The sequence below is a fragment of the Macaca thibetana genome, chromosome 1 (genome assembly GCF_024542745.1).
Source record: "Macaca thibetana thibetana isolate TM-01 chromosome 1, ASM2454274v1, whole genome shotgun sequence".
NCBI classification, from domain to species: Eukaryota; Metazoa; Chordata; class Mammalia; order Primates; family Cercopithecidae; genus Macaca; species Macaca thibetana.
The window spans coordinates 77,996,891-78,012,270 of NC_065578.1; the positions used below are offsets into that span (position 1 = coordinate 77,996,891).

Genomic DNA, 15,380 nt, shown 5'->3' on the forward strand with positions numbered 1-15,380 from the left:
AGTTGCTGTTACTTCCAACTACTGCCTACTATTATTCTATAGGTGTACCTACTGCATTTTAATTGGCTATTCCTTTAGAGATGAATAACATAGGCCTTGGTTATTAGAGAGTAATCTTTTATTTTTTCTTTCCATTTCTTAGAATGTTTTAAGACTTTAGAAATACATTTTGTAAAATGGCTTTTAAAAAATTGATTAGCAGTAAATAAGGCGGAGAAAATAAGGGGGTGTGTGTGTGTGCTTGTTTGTGTGTGTGAAAAAGCCGCCTTACTCCCCCACTACAAATCTGCTCTCTTCCTTCAAGCCTTCTAAAAGAGTTTTCTGATTCTTATTACTACTAATTTTTACATTTTTATCTAGCATAAGTATGAAACACAAGGAAATATGTTTATTTCACCCTTATATTTTTGTCCTTCTTGTTCTAACAATGTATTTGAAGAAAGAACAAAAGTGAGAATGTTATAAAATTTAAAAACTGGTGTTTTGTAGCCCACATAATGACTATTCCTAATATGAATCTTCTCCACTTGTGTAATACATTTTATGGAAAATGAATATATACCCTGTAGCATTAAGCATCAGTAAAATACCTTTGTCAGATAGACAGGCAATAATGGGGTGGAAAGACCATATTCTTTATTAGAGACTAGGCATGGTGAAGTGTTTCTGTCAGGGCTGCTATCAGCTGCATTGTGTCCCCTCAAAATTTATGTGGAAGCCCTAACGTCCCATGTGACTATATTGGACATGGGGCTTTTAAGGAGACAGTTATGGTTAAATAAAGTCATAGGGTCCTGATTCAATAGAACTCATGTCCTTAAAAGAAGATGAAGAGACATCAGTGCGTGTTCTTTCTCTCTCTCTCTCTCTGCCATGTGACCACACAGCAAGAAGGAGACTCTCTACAAGCCAGGGAGGGAGTGTCCACCACAGCATGACCATGTTGTCACCCCACACAATATCTGCATAAAGGCCCAGGTAATAAATATTTTAGACTTATGTACATGACAGCATTGCAAGACTTATTCTGGAAAACCTCTCTAAAGAGTTGACAGTTGGTTGAGAAATCAATCACGAGCAGGAACCGGTTACCCAAAATTCAAGGTGTTCTTGGCAGAGTACACAGCAAGTGGAAAGGCTTTGAGGTGTGGGCGTGGCATCCAGCTTGTGGGGGCAGTGAGGTGCTCAGGACAATGATAGGGCCAGCGTGTCTGGTGTAGAGTGTGAGTGAAACAGATGAGATACGGAAGGAGAATGAGCACGGTGAGGTCATGATGAAGACACAGAAAAGAATGTGGATTTTATCATAAGGATTATGAGAAGATTTTGGAGCATATGTGTGTGTGTGTGTGTGTAGTAACTTTACATTTATTTGGGGGCATTTTAAAGCCTGAAAGTAACTTGATCTGACTTATTATTATTATTATTTAATAATGTTGTCTACTAAATGGAGTAGAAACTGGGAGCTGTGGTAGGAGGCAATTGCAAACCTGGAACACTGATGCTAGAAGGAACAGGTAGATTTCAGATATTATTTAGATACAGAATCATCAAGTCTTGTTGCTGGATTATAAGTGGAAGGCAAGGGAAAGGGAGGAATGAAACATTGTGTTTTGGTTTCAACAATTATAATAAGGGTGGTGTATTTCAAATGGGATAAATAGGGAAGGAATAGTGGTTTTTTTTCTGATGAGAAGGCAGTGAGAATTTATTCTGGACATGTTGTGGAATTAATGATTAGGCAGTTATACGTACAAGTCCACATGTCAGTAGAGAATGTGGGTTGTAGTGTGGTCAGAAGCAGAGAGATGGATGAAAAGCTATAGTACTATATGGGATGCCCCAAGAAAGGAATGAGCAGGGAAAAGAAAAGGAGGGACTTGTAGAAGCTGAGCGATGAAGGAGAAGCCATCAAAGGGCACCAAGAAGAAGCTGTCAGTGAGTCTGGAAGAACCCTTACAACAGAATAGCATACAATATGAAAGTGAAGAGCAGAGAGGATTTCAAGATGGAAAAAGAGGCCAATGCCTTTGGATGCTGCTGAGATGCTGCTGAGAGGTTATGAAGGATGAGGACAGAACGGTGATCACAGGATTTGGCAGTGGAGGTTGTTGGTGGACCTGACTAGAGTAGTTTCTCTGAAAGACAGGGATCAAAGTCCTAATGAGAAGAGAATGAGTGTATGGATTTGGAGGTGAGGAAGAAAATAGGATGAATTTCGAATTTGTCTGATAAGCCTGAGAGTGAAGTTGATCTCTACCACTTAATAACTGAATGATCTGGAAAAAAAAGCACTTAATCTCTTCATCTCTTTGAATTTCATCTTGCTTCTCTGTAAATTGTGAATAAAATACCACACACAAATGGTGTTATGAGGATTGAATGAGATAACGTAAGTATCTTAGTCCATTTGTACTGCTATAAGAAAATACTGTAGACTGGGCAATCCACAAAATCAAATTTATTTCCCACAGTTCTGAGGACTGGGAAGTCCAAGACCAGGGAGTTGGCAGATTTTGCATCTGGTGGGGGCTGCTCTTTGATTCCAAGATGGTGCCTTGTTGCTGCATCCTCCAGCGGGGAGAAACACTGTGTTGAAAGGAATGGAATGTGCAAAAAGGGGCAAATTTCCTCCATCAAGTCCTTTCCTAAGGGCACCTAATCCCATTCATGAAGGTAGAGTCTTTACGACTCAATCACTCCCTAAAGGTCACACCTCTTTACACTGTTGCACTGGGGATTAAGTTTCAACATTTTCAACATGAATTTTGGAGGGGATACCATCATTCAAAACATAGCAGTAGGTTAAGTACACAATGCACATAATAGGCACTTTACAAGTGTTATTTTCGTTTTCCTCTCACATTCGATTTATTTGATCCACCCACTCTCCAGGTAATGAATATTTCCAAAGTGCCACAGGTGGCCTTGGCATTTGCCAGAAAACTCTAGCATTGAGTACAAAAACAGCAAACAAAACAAAACAAACAAACAAAAACAGCCAAACAAACCAACAAACAAAAGAAGACTTTGCTTTATCTGTGCATCATGTGCAATAAGCATCGTCATTATTGATCCCTGGGTACCACAAACATGGGTGAGTAAGAGGACAGTCACAACATAGTCATAAAAACTCTTTGGGCTCTATCAAAAAGATCTGATGTAAGGTTTTTCACAACTAAGGCATACATTTGTACAGACTGAGTAACAATAGAACATGTAGAAGCCAAGGATGATGCACTTTCATTTGGTAAAGCGAGACTGGCATTGTCAAGTGGGTCCTGAGAAGTTCTAGGAACCTTGTGGTATGTTGCTATTTAATTGCATTGCACATGAACATAGAATAATTTAATGGCATTGTACATGCAGTAGAAAAACAGATTGGGAGGAGCCAGTGCATGTCCTTGCCTGAGTCTTCCACAGCATTGCTTTTCCAGGAGATTCTATTACGTAGCAGGCCCCATTGGTGCCTACAATCAAAGGAAAATGAGTTATTCCAATTGAGGAACTTGCCAAATTCAATTTACCTTCTTTTAAGCATGTCTCCTTATTTCTCTTTCTTCCCACTCCTGCACCTGCTACTAAGAAAAAAACATTCTCTTTAAGCTTTATAATTAAAAAATACTTTACTGATTAAAATATTTGTTTATGTAATAACAATAATAATAACTAATTACATCCAGCCCGATGAGTTTTATATCACATTTCAGCCAAGTAGGACTCGAAGCAGCTGAGCTATTAAATCCTGACAAGTGATAATGGAAAAGACTGCTCAGCCTTAACTATAGTGATGCTACCAGCAGCGCTATAATTATAATTTCCTCTTTCATTAAGGACCATAATTTGCCATTGATTTTTATGTAAAACCCCATTGACTTCGATAGAAATTCCTATGCATAGTAAAGGGAAAATATGGCCTTTGTTACTTACTTGAATGTTTCTAAAACATTTAAACATTTATTCTTTCTTTCTTTTTTCTTTTTTTTTTCTTGAGTCAGAGTCTCACTCTGTCACCCAGACTGGAGTGCAGTGGCGTGGTCTCGGCTCACTGCAACCTTCACCTCCTGGGTTCAAGTGATCCTCCCACCTCAGCCTCCTGAGTAGCTGAGATTATAGGTATCTTCCACCATGCTCGGCTAATTTTTGTATTTTTAGTAGAGATGGGGTTTCTCCATATTGGCCAGGCTGGTCTTGAACTCCTGACCTCAGTTGATCTGCCTGCCTCATCCTCCCAAAGTGCTGGGATTACAGGCAGGAGCCACAGTGCCCGGCCTGAACTTTTATTCTTTACAAGCATGCACAGTATGATTGGGGGCCATGCCACATAAATTTTCACCCTGTTCTTCCACATTTTTTTTTCTGTTAGAAAGTATACATCAAATTCCTGCAATTTTTCTTGAAATGTTTATTACTTTTTGAAATAAGTTTGTGTAGAATCATATTCCCAAAAGAAATACAGCATAGGTAACATCTGTTTGAAGATAGGCAAGTTCAAGAGAATAATCTTTTCTCACATTTCATGCCACGTTTTGCTCTGTTTTGTTTTTTTTGTGTATGTATGTTTGCATGTTTGATAATGTCTGAAGTCTATTAATTTCTTGAAGATGTTGAAACATGCTAGAAAAGAGACAAATTACCTTTTATCCCAACTATCCACTGACCATTCCAGTCACACACCTATCCCCACTCCACCTTCTTGCTCCCCTGCCAGATACAGACTCGGGCACTTACACCCCTTCTATTACACAGGAACAACTACATTTATTATGAGACAAGCATAGTGCTACAAATTCCATAATAACCAGCATGTAACCATCATGCTTTTGGTCCATTTTCACTTGCCATCAAAGTAGTAGAGCTTAGATCTCTTGTCAGTATTCCTTATATCTCTCTTTTCTATCTTTTTTTCCTGGTAAGAGCCTGACGCTTGAGAGAATTGGACCCCTGCCACCTTGCTAAGTAAAAGCGATTGCTTGGACAATCTTCATTGTCCTTCAATGGGAGGGAGGACCTGTCTCTATCACCTACTGAGCATCATGGAAGAAGGTCCTGGGGATTGTGCTTGACTGTGGATTCCACCTTTAGGAGAGGAGTTGATTCCAGGCCCATGCAGTCTTGTGAAAAAATGAAATATGATCCCCTGCTCTTTATGAGTTTTTTTTTTAAAGCAAAGTATGCCCAAGTTGTTAGAATTCACTGTGGTTTCAGGAGTATCAATCTACATGTGAATGGGGAGTTCTAGTTCCATTACAATCTTTCCTGGTAAATGTAGTAACCCAACACTCTGGGAAAAGTCACTAACTATTACAAGCTGAAGGCTGAGAATCACTATGTCTGCTATCAAGCCAACTCCAAATTTAAGTGCCAAACAATAGCTTATGCTTGCCCACTTGTCCATGGATAGCCTGGGGGTTATAGGCAGATCTAGGGTGAATGCAATTGTGTGACTCTGCTTCAACCTGCAGCTCCAGTTGGAATTGGCTACTTTTATCTTTCAAACTGTCATTGGAAGTTCAGGGGTACATGTGCAGGTTTGCTATATAGGTAAACCACGTGTTGCAGGAGTTTGAGGTACAAATTATTTTGTCACCCAGTTAATAAGCATAGTACCCAATAGGTCGTTTTTCAATCTTCAACCTCCTCCACACTACACCCTCAGGTAGGCCCTGGTGTCTGTTGTTCCCTTCTTTGTGTCCATATGTTTTGAATGTTTAGCTTCCAATTACAAGTGAGAATGTGTGATATTTGGTTTTCTGTGCCAGCATTAGTTTTCTTAGGATAATGGCTTCTAGTTCCATCCCCATTGCTGCAATGGACATGATCTCATTCTTTTGTTTTGGTGCATGTGTACCATATTTTCTTTATTCAGTCTACCATTGATGGGCATTTAGGTTGAGTCCATATCTTTGCTCTTACTAATAGTGCTGCAATTAACATATGCATGCATATGCCTTTATGGTAGAATAATTTATATTCCTTCAGTCTAATGTCCTCCCAACTGAACCATTTCAGCTTACTGCGAATAATTTATATTCCTTTGGGTATATGCCCAATAATGGAATTGCTAGGTCAAATGGTAATTCTGTTTTAAGTTATTTGATAAATTGCCTAACTTCTTTCCAGAATGGCTGAACCAGTTTACATTCCCACCAGCAATGCACAAGCATTGCATTTTCTCCACAACCTCACCAGTATCTGGTATTTTTTGACTTTTAGTGATAGTCATTCTGAAGGGTGTGAGATGTTATCTCACTGTGGTTTTTTGATTTGCATTTTTCTGATTAGCAATATTGAACATTTTTTCATATGCTCGTGGCTGCATGTATGTCTTCTTTTGAGAAGTGTCTGTTCATGTCCTTTGCCCACTTTTTAATGGGTTTGTTTGGTTTTTGCTTAACTTGTTTAAGTTTCTTATAGATTCTGGATGTTAGATCTTTATAATGTATAGTTTGCAAATATTTTCTCCCATTCTGTAGATTCTCTGTTTACTCTGTTGATAGTTTCTCTTGCTGTGCAGAAGGTCTTTAGTTTAACTGGCTCTCATTTGCCAATTTTTGTTTTTGTTTTGCTTTTGGCATCTTTGTCATGAAGTCTTTACTGGGTCCTATGTCCAGAATGGTACTAGGTTATCTTCTGGAATTTGTATAGTTTTTGGTTTAAGTTTTTAATGTATCTTGAGTTAATTTTTGTAGGTGGTGTAAAGAAGAGGTCTACTTTCAATCTTCTGCATATGGCTAGTCAATTATCCAAGTACCATTTATTGAATAGTGAGTCCTTTCCTCTTTGCTTATTTTTGTGGATTTTGTCAAATTTCAGATGGTTGTAGGTGTGTGGCACTTATTTTTGGTGTGGCACACCATTCTGTCCCCATTGGTCTATGTGTCTTTTTTTTTTTGTACCAGTAACATGTTGTTTTTGTTACTGTAGCCTTGTAGTGTAGTATGAAGTCAGGTAACATAATGTCCCCAGCTTTGTTCTTGTCTAGGATTTCCTTGCTAGGCAAGCTCTTTTTTGGTTCCGTATAAATTTTAAAATAGTTTTTTTCTAGTTTATGAAGAATTGGCAGTTTAATTGGAATAACATTTAATCTAAATTGCTTTGGGCAGTGTGGTCATTTTGATAATATTGATTCTTCCAATCCATGAGCATGAAATGTTCTTTCATTTGTTTGTGTCATCTCTGATTTCTTTCAGCAGTGTCTTGTAATTCTCACTGTAGAGGTCTTTCATCTCTTTGGTTAGCTGCATTCCCGGGTATTTTATTCTTTTTGTGTCTATTGTGAATGGGATTGCATTCTTTATTTGACTCTCAGTTCGGATATTGTTGGTGTATAGAAATGCTACTGACTTTTGTACATTGATATGTATCCTGAAATGTTGTCGATCGTACATTGATATGTATCCTGAAATGTTGTCGATCGTACATTGATATGTATCCTGAAATGTTGTTGAAGTTGTGTATCAGATCAAGGAGCTTTTGGGCAGAGACTACAGGGTTTTCTAGGCATAGTATCATATCAACCACAAACAGAGATAATTTGACTTCCTGTCTTCCTACTTGGCTGTCTTATATTTCTTTCTCTTGCCTGAATGATCAAGCCAGAACTTCCAGTACTATGTTGAATAGGAGTGGTGACAGAGGGCACTCTTGTCTTGTTCTGGTTTTCAAGGGACTGCCTCCAGCTTTTGTCTATTCAGTATGATGTTAGTTGTGGGTTTCTCATAAATGACCCTTATTATTTGGAAGTATGTTCCTTCAATGCCTAGTTTTTTGAGGGCTTTTAACAAGAAGGGATGCTGAATTTTATCAGAGGTCTGTTGTGTATCTATTGTGATAGTCATGTGATTTTTGCTTTTAGTTCTGTTTATGTGGGGAATAAGATTTACTGATTTACATATGTTGAACCAACCTTGTATCCCAGGGATAAAGCCTACTTGATCACGGCAGATTAGCTTTTTGATGTGTTGCTGGATTTGGTGTACTAGTATTTTGTTGAGGAGTTATGCAGCTATGTTCATCAAGGATACTGGCATGAAGTTTCCTTTTTTGTTATATCTCTGCCAGATTTTGATATCAGGTTGATGCTTGCCTCATATAATGAGTTAGGGAGCAGTTCTTCCTCCTCAATGTTTTGGATTAGTTACACTAGGGATAGTTCCAACTCTTCCTTATACATCTGGTAGAATTTTGCTATGAATCCATCTGGTCCTGAAATTTTACTAGTAGGCTATTTTTACTGATTCAATTTTGAAACCCATTATTCATCTGTTCAAGAATTCAGTCTCTTCCTGATTAAATCTTGGGAGGTTGTATGTTTCCAGGAACTTAGTCATTTCTTCTAGGATCTCTAACTTGAGTGTACAGAGGTGTTTTTTAATAGTCTCTGAGAGATTTTTTATTTCTGTGGGGTCAGTGGTAACATCCCCTTTGTCATTTCTGATTGTGTTTATTTGTATCTTCTCTCTCTCTCTTTTAAATTAGTCTAGCTAGTGGTCTAGCTATCTTACTAATTCCTTCAAAGAACCAGCTCCTGGATTAATTGATTTTTCATATTTTTTTTCATGTTTCAATTTCCTTTAATTCAGCTCTGATTTTGGTTATTTCTTGTCTTCTGTTAGCTTTGGGGTTATTTTATTCTTGTTTCTCTAGTTCCTCTAGATATGACGTTAGATTATTAATTTCAGATCTTTCTGACTTTTTGTTGTGACCATATAGTGCTATAAACTTTCCTCTTAACACTGCTTTGGCTATATTACAGAGATTCTAGCATGTTGTATCTTTTTTTTTTTCTTATTAGTTTTAAAGGATTTCTTGATTTCTGCCTTAATTTCATTATTTATCTAGAAGTCACTCAGGAGCATGTTGGTTAATTTCCATTTAATTGTATGGCTTTGAGTGATTTTCTTAGCATTGATTTCTATTTTTATTGCACTTTAGTCTGAGGGTGTAGTTGGTACAATTTTTTAAAATATTTGTTGAGAGTTGTTTTATGCCCAATTGTGTGGTCTACTTTAGAGTACGTGCTATGTGCAGATGAGGAGAATGTATACTCTGTTGTTTTGGGGTGGAGAGTTCTGTACATGTCTATTAGGTCCATTTCCTCAAGTGTTGTGTTAAGGTCCCAAATATCTTTGTAGTTTTCTGCCTCAATGATTTCTCTAATACTGTCAGTGGGGAGTTAAGGTCTCCCACTATTATTATGTGGTTATCTAAATATCTTCATAAATCTCTAAAAACTTGCTTTATGTATCTAGGTGTTCCTGTGTTGGGTGTGTATATAGTTAAGATAGTTGGGTTTTATTGCTGAATTGAGCCCTTTACCATTATGTACTTCCTTTCTTTGTCTTTTTTGATCTTTGTTAATTCAAAGTCCATGTTGTCTGAAATTAGAATAGCAACACCCGCTTTTCCTTTTTTTCCATTTGCATGGTAGATTTTTCTCCACCCCTTTATTTTGAGCCTGTGAGTGTCACTGTATGTGACATGGGTCTCTTGAAGACAGCATACCATTGGGTTTTGCTTCTTTATCCAACTTTCCATTCTGTGCCTTAAATTGGGGCATTTAGCCCATTTGCACCAAAGGTTAGTATTGGTATGTGTGTATGTGATACTGACATCATGATATTAGCTGGTTATTATGAGACTTATTTGGGTGGTTGCTTTATAGTGTCACTGATCTATATACTCGTGTATGTTTGTAGTGGCTGGTAAAAGTCTTTCCTTTCCATATTTAGCACTCTTCTCAGGACCTCTTGTAAGGCAACTCTGATGGTAATGAATTCCTTTAGCATTTGCTTATCTGAAAAGGATCTTATGTCTTCTTTGCTTGTAAAGCTTAGTTTCACCCGATATGAAATTCTTAGTTGAAAATTCTTCCTTTAAGAATGCTGAATATAGGCCCCAAATCTCTTCTGGTTTGTAGGATTTATGCCAACAGGTCTGCGGTCAGCCTGATGTGGTTGTCTTTGTAGGTGACCTGCCCCCTTGTCTTTAGCTGCCTTTAACATTTTTTCTTTTATTAAGATGATGGAGAATCTGATGACTATGTCAGATTCTTCTATCTCAGATGGTCTTCTTATATAGTATTTTGCAGGGGTTCTCTACGTTTCCTGAATTTGAATGTTGGTCTTTCTAGCAAGGTTGGAAAAATTTTCATGATGATATCCTGAAATATATTTTCCAAGTTTCTTCATTTCTTTTTCTGTCTCAGAGGCATGCCAATGAGTCATAGATTGTGTGTTTTTACATAATCACTTATTTCTCAAAGGTTTTGTTCATTCTTCTTTGTTGTTTTTCTTTATTTTTTTCTAGCCAAGTTATTTCAGAGAGCCAGTCTTCAAGCTTTGAGATTCCTTGCTCAGCTTGGTCAACTCTGCTGTTAATATTTGCAGTTGCATTTTGAAATTCTTGTAGAATTTTTCAGCTCTATCAGATCAGTTTGGCTCTTTCTTACAACAGCCATTTCATTTATCAGCTCTTGTATTGTTTTATTGTAATTCTTAGATTCCTTGGATTGGATTTCAACTTTCTCCTGTATGTTGATCATCTTCCTTCATATCCATATTCTGAATTCTATTTCTGTCATTTTGGCCATCTCATCCTGGTTAGGAACCTTTGATGAGGAACTTGTGTGATTGTTTAGGGGTAAGAAGACACTTTGGCTTTTTGAGTTGCCAGAATTCTTGTGTTAGTTCTTTCTCATCTTTGTGAGCTGATGTTCCTTCAATATTTGAAGTTGGCGACACTTGCATTTTATTTTCTTCTATCCTATTAAACATCCTTGAGGACTTGATCACTATATAAACTGGGTTCAACAGCCTGGCTTTACTTCTGGAGGATTTTAGGGGGCCAAGACTCAGCTCAGAACTGCTGAACTATATGCTCTAACTCTGGGTGGCTGGTATAGGGCCCCTGGCTTTGTTCCGTGGTCCCTGGAGGTTAGAAACCTGGGTGGTAGAGGTTGATCTGACTGCTGATCATAACACTCTGATGGGTGGCACCAGTCATACTGCTTCATAGCATGGTGGCAGTAGGATCCATCCTCTATTGCACATGCCAACAGCAGCTGCAGTGCCACAGAATGCATGCTCATTGGCATGCATGCTGCAGAGGGGTGCTGGAGGGTATTCCCAGAGGTGGTGGCAGCACAGTGCAGTGGGACAGGGAGCCAGGGGTGGCAGGGAGTCCCACTGACATCAGTACATGCATTCAAGAGGGCAGCAGTGTTAGCAAGAGGGCTGGCAGGGTACTGGTGGCATGGAACTGTGTGTGCCCTCTGTGCCTGGCTTCACAAGGGTAACAGCTGTCTCTGGGGGTGGGGGCAGATTTGCTGGTCTTCCTTCCTAGTTTCCCATACAAGGCAGTGTCAGTCAGGGCAGGGGTGCTGGTGGGTAATGGGCTTGTGGTTTCCATGGCTGTGAACTCCTCCAACAACAATGGTCGGGTGGAAGGGTTGGAGTTGGGAGGGGCATTGGAAGGGGAATTTGGGAGGGTTGGAGAGGTGGGGTGCACTCAGGCCAGCAGCTGTGGCATGATGGGGTGCATGGGCACATGAGTGCTGGTGGGAAAGGGAGACAAAGTCCACCTGTGGGAACTGCCTGCAGCAAAGCAGTGTCAGGTTGGCCACGGGTGAGGCAGGCAAAGAGGTTCTGGGGAGGCTGTGGTGGCGGGAAGGTGTGGTAGGCTTGTGTCTGTCATCAGGTGCATGCTACTGGAGCTCTCTGCTGGTCAAGTAAGGTCACCAGAGCAGGAGCTATGATATGGACCCCTAGGAGGACCCCTACCTGGGCATCCGAGGCTGCACTACAAGCAGGCACTGTCAGGCTGCTCTCACGGACCCCTGCATGACTGAAGAGGCCAGTGGACCCCGGGGTGCTTAGGTCGAACTGACCTCCACTCATAGGCAATACTACCCTGCAGTGTTCAAGTCCAACAGCTTCCTTGGGGCTAAAGTCTAGGGAAGAAAGGGGAGCCTTGGGCTATGGACATCCCCAGCAGTGCTCCACTACCGACACTCCTGCACCAACCTCACTGGGCTCCACCCTGGCTGAAGTTCTGCCCCCATCAGTTCTCTAAGCAGCTCTCCTTGCCAGCCCAGGGGACCACAGTGTCTCCTGCTGGCAGGACTCCAGAGGCCTGTGGCCAGAGCAGGTTACTCTCCTTGCCTTCTCAACTCACCCCTTGCCCAGGAGTCCTTGGGGGCTAGGAACCAATCCCGGTGTATTACAGCCCCACACAGGATTTCCACCTTCCTCCCACTTTAGCTTGGCATCTGTGTCCTCACTCTGTCCACTCTCAGTGCCTTCTGTCTGAAGATTTGCTTGGAGTGTACCAGTCTTCCCAGTGTCACAGTATCTTGGTGGCAGATGTTCCTCCTAGCTGCATCTGTTTGACCACTTGCCTCTTACCTCTGGAATTGGCTCCTTTTGAGAGTTGAGCTCACATCTGCTTCACTTGTGTTTATTCTGGGCCCAGGTTGAAGGGATACAGATGCTCTGGGGATGCTCTTGTTATGGTGATATCAGAGGCACAGGAATGCAAGACCAATTCTTGCTCCCAAGCATCTGGCAAGTGTCTTATTGTGTGTCACATCTGGTAATAACTTGTTTATCAAAACAAGGTGTGTGGTTTATTCTGAAGTTAAGGTCAGGAGAGAAGTGTATCACTTCCACTGAGGTGGGGAAGGGGAGAGGAGTAATTATTTGTGAACAATAAGAATAAAAGCAGATTTTTTTCTAGATGTTTACATTTCCATTTTATACATTGGTACATCCAGAAAGGAGGGTTTCAATATAATAAATTTTGTAGGGAATATTTTGAATTGTGAAAATGGGGTGGTAAGGAAAAATGAAAATCAAGGTTTCAAAGTGATAATTAAGTGAATATCATGGAAAACATTCTTACATTGATTTAATTGTTTCTTTCTTTCTCATCTAATGTCTTGATAATATTTATTGATGAGGTAAAGCATTATAGGCATTACTGCTGGGGTCCAGACAGGCTAGATGCATGCAAAAAATCAGAAGTAGAATCTCTGAGTGAAAAAACTCTATCTCATTTTATGTAATGTCTTATCAAAAAGAGGAGCATAGCAGATAATGATTTTTATAGAATAAAAAGCCATTTGTGCAAAAATATAACTTATTTTCCTATAACCAGTCTCAATTTCCATCTCAAGCCATATTCCCATCTGATGGAAGGGAAGGTGTTTTGTTTTCCTTTTACACTTGCAGTTAATTCAGTCAAATTTGGAGATTTTTTTTTTTTCATTTCAAATTTAGACTAAAATGAAATCGCTGTTTTCACTCTCTTCTTTCTTCCCTTTGATTATAATTCTCAGTCCTGGGGCAATGACCTGATGTTGTAGTGTCAATGGACAGAAGGACTTTCCCTGTGCTGGAATCTGTTGAGATGTTTAAACCATCTGTTGGGCCCTTTACGTCATTTGGAATTCAAGTGTACAACAAGGATCTGCAGACAAATTCTTCCATCCTAACTCTGAGAATCTTTATTTTGGCACAGCTCATTTCTATAAACTCATGCAATACAAGAGAAATACAAAGCAGGAAAAACATTCTGCAAACCTCAGACTCCTGTTGGGCTGGGCTGGTATTCTATGAGGATGCACTCTTCATGGGCATTTCTATGCAGTTGCTCTTGATACTCCCCTCTGCTGTCCCCCATGACCCCAGAAGGGCAACAAGAAATATAGCTCTCTGCTCACAGGTCCCCAACTTATCTTGGCTTTAAATCATTCCTCCCCAGGGACTCAAGATAGAAGGCAGGGCACAAGACACTTGGGCCAGTGACTAAGGCCCCTTCTCATCCAGCTCTTCTTCCTTTCAAGTTTTGATGATCTTTATTAAGTAGGGTATGGAGGCAATGTTACCTTATTATTATTTTAAATAATTCTATTCTTACACAGGGATTTACCAAAGGATTGGTTTGACCTTTAAAAGCAAGAATTTTACATATTTCTTAAAATGACTTGCCCCTACGGTAATGAGCTACCCTAAGGAAAGATGATCACAAGGCAAAAAGCAAGGAAGAGAAAAACATGCCAGTTAATATGTTACCATATCAACCAATCTTAGCACTTTTAGGAGATGAGAAAAATAATATTTCGACAATAATGGTTTACAGTAATAAGACTCTTGTTTTCAAGTATTTTCACATCATCTCATTTAATTCTCACAATGGCTTTCTGGGGCTGGACTCATTTGCTGATGTGGAAGTGTGGTTATATTTTCATTTAATATGCTGTGTCTCCTGAGACTGTTTCTTTAGCAGGGTTAGAAAATACAAGTATACATGTTGCTGAAGTTTCCTTGGAGAAAATCTTCCATCTTTTTACAAATTTTTTTTTCTTAATTTTAAATTTTAAATTGTTAGATGGCATTGTACATTTCATGAGGCTTTGCCAGGTATACAGAAAGATATAGATATTTAGCTTTGCTCAAAGAATCAACACCAAAGGCTATTTAAGTTCACAAGAATACCATTCTTTCTTCTCTACTTTGTGTTTGCTCACAATATTAGCTTATACAATGGGGTGCTCCAGCTGAGCTTAAACCTAGATTCAGAGCTGCTGGTCAGCTGACATATTGGCCCAGGGCTCCGCAGCTCCATTTTGCCTGAATTGATGTAGGATAAATAAGGTACTTACACCTTACACAGCACTTATGAAACTTCTCAGAAGGAAGCTTCTACAAAGAAGCTTTATAAGAGCTGGGGGATAGAAGTAGGAGAGACAGGAAAATGGAATAGGATGAAGCAGTAAGATGAAAGGGATTAATTACAAGGTGCTGTGTCTATTACCCAGTCCTGCCCTTTTGAGTAGTTCTGAGCCTTAGAGAAAGAGAGCTGTCATTAAATAATGGAAGGAGCTTCTGTCAGGAGGGACTTTATAAGATTCTGCTCCAGGTCTCAGGTGATAAAATATATGGAATGAGGAGAGGGTGTTCCCTCAGTATCTGCCTGTAGCAGCCTGGCTTTCTCTTAGATAACACTCAGAAGATGCAATTGTGAGCGCAGCTTAATAGTTTTCGTCGAAGTCCATCCTGGGTTCAGCCTCTTGCATAGTTATAGAGGCTGAAAAGGCTGTGAGGAAAAACAGGAAGAAAGGCTCATCATAGTTTCACAGAAAGGGAAGCAAGTCATTTTCTTTTCTTAAAAACTGAGTGGATCATTTGAGGTCAGGAGTTCGAGACTAGCCTGGCCAACATGGTGAGATCCCGTCTTTACTAACAATCCAAAAAATATCCAGGCATGGTGGCAGGTGCCTGTAATCCCAGCTACTCAGGAGACTGAGGCAGGGAATCACTTGAACCCAGGAGGTGGAGGTGGCAGTGAGCCGATATCACGCCACTGCACTCCGGCCT

The 15,380-nt window shown here is 39.8% G+C and overlaps 1 pseudogene; it reads left to right on the forward strand.

Moving 5' to 3' along the window:
- Positions 1 to 1,896: 1,896 nt before the first annotated feature.
- The window catches only part of LOC126948913 (SNW domain-containing protein 1-like), a 57,253-nt pseudogene continuing 43,769 nt past the window's right edge, over positions 1,897 to 15,380 (forward strand).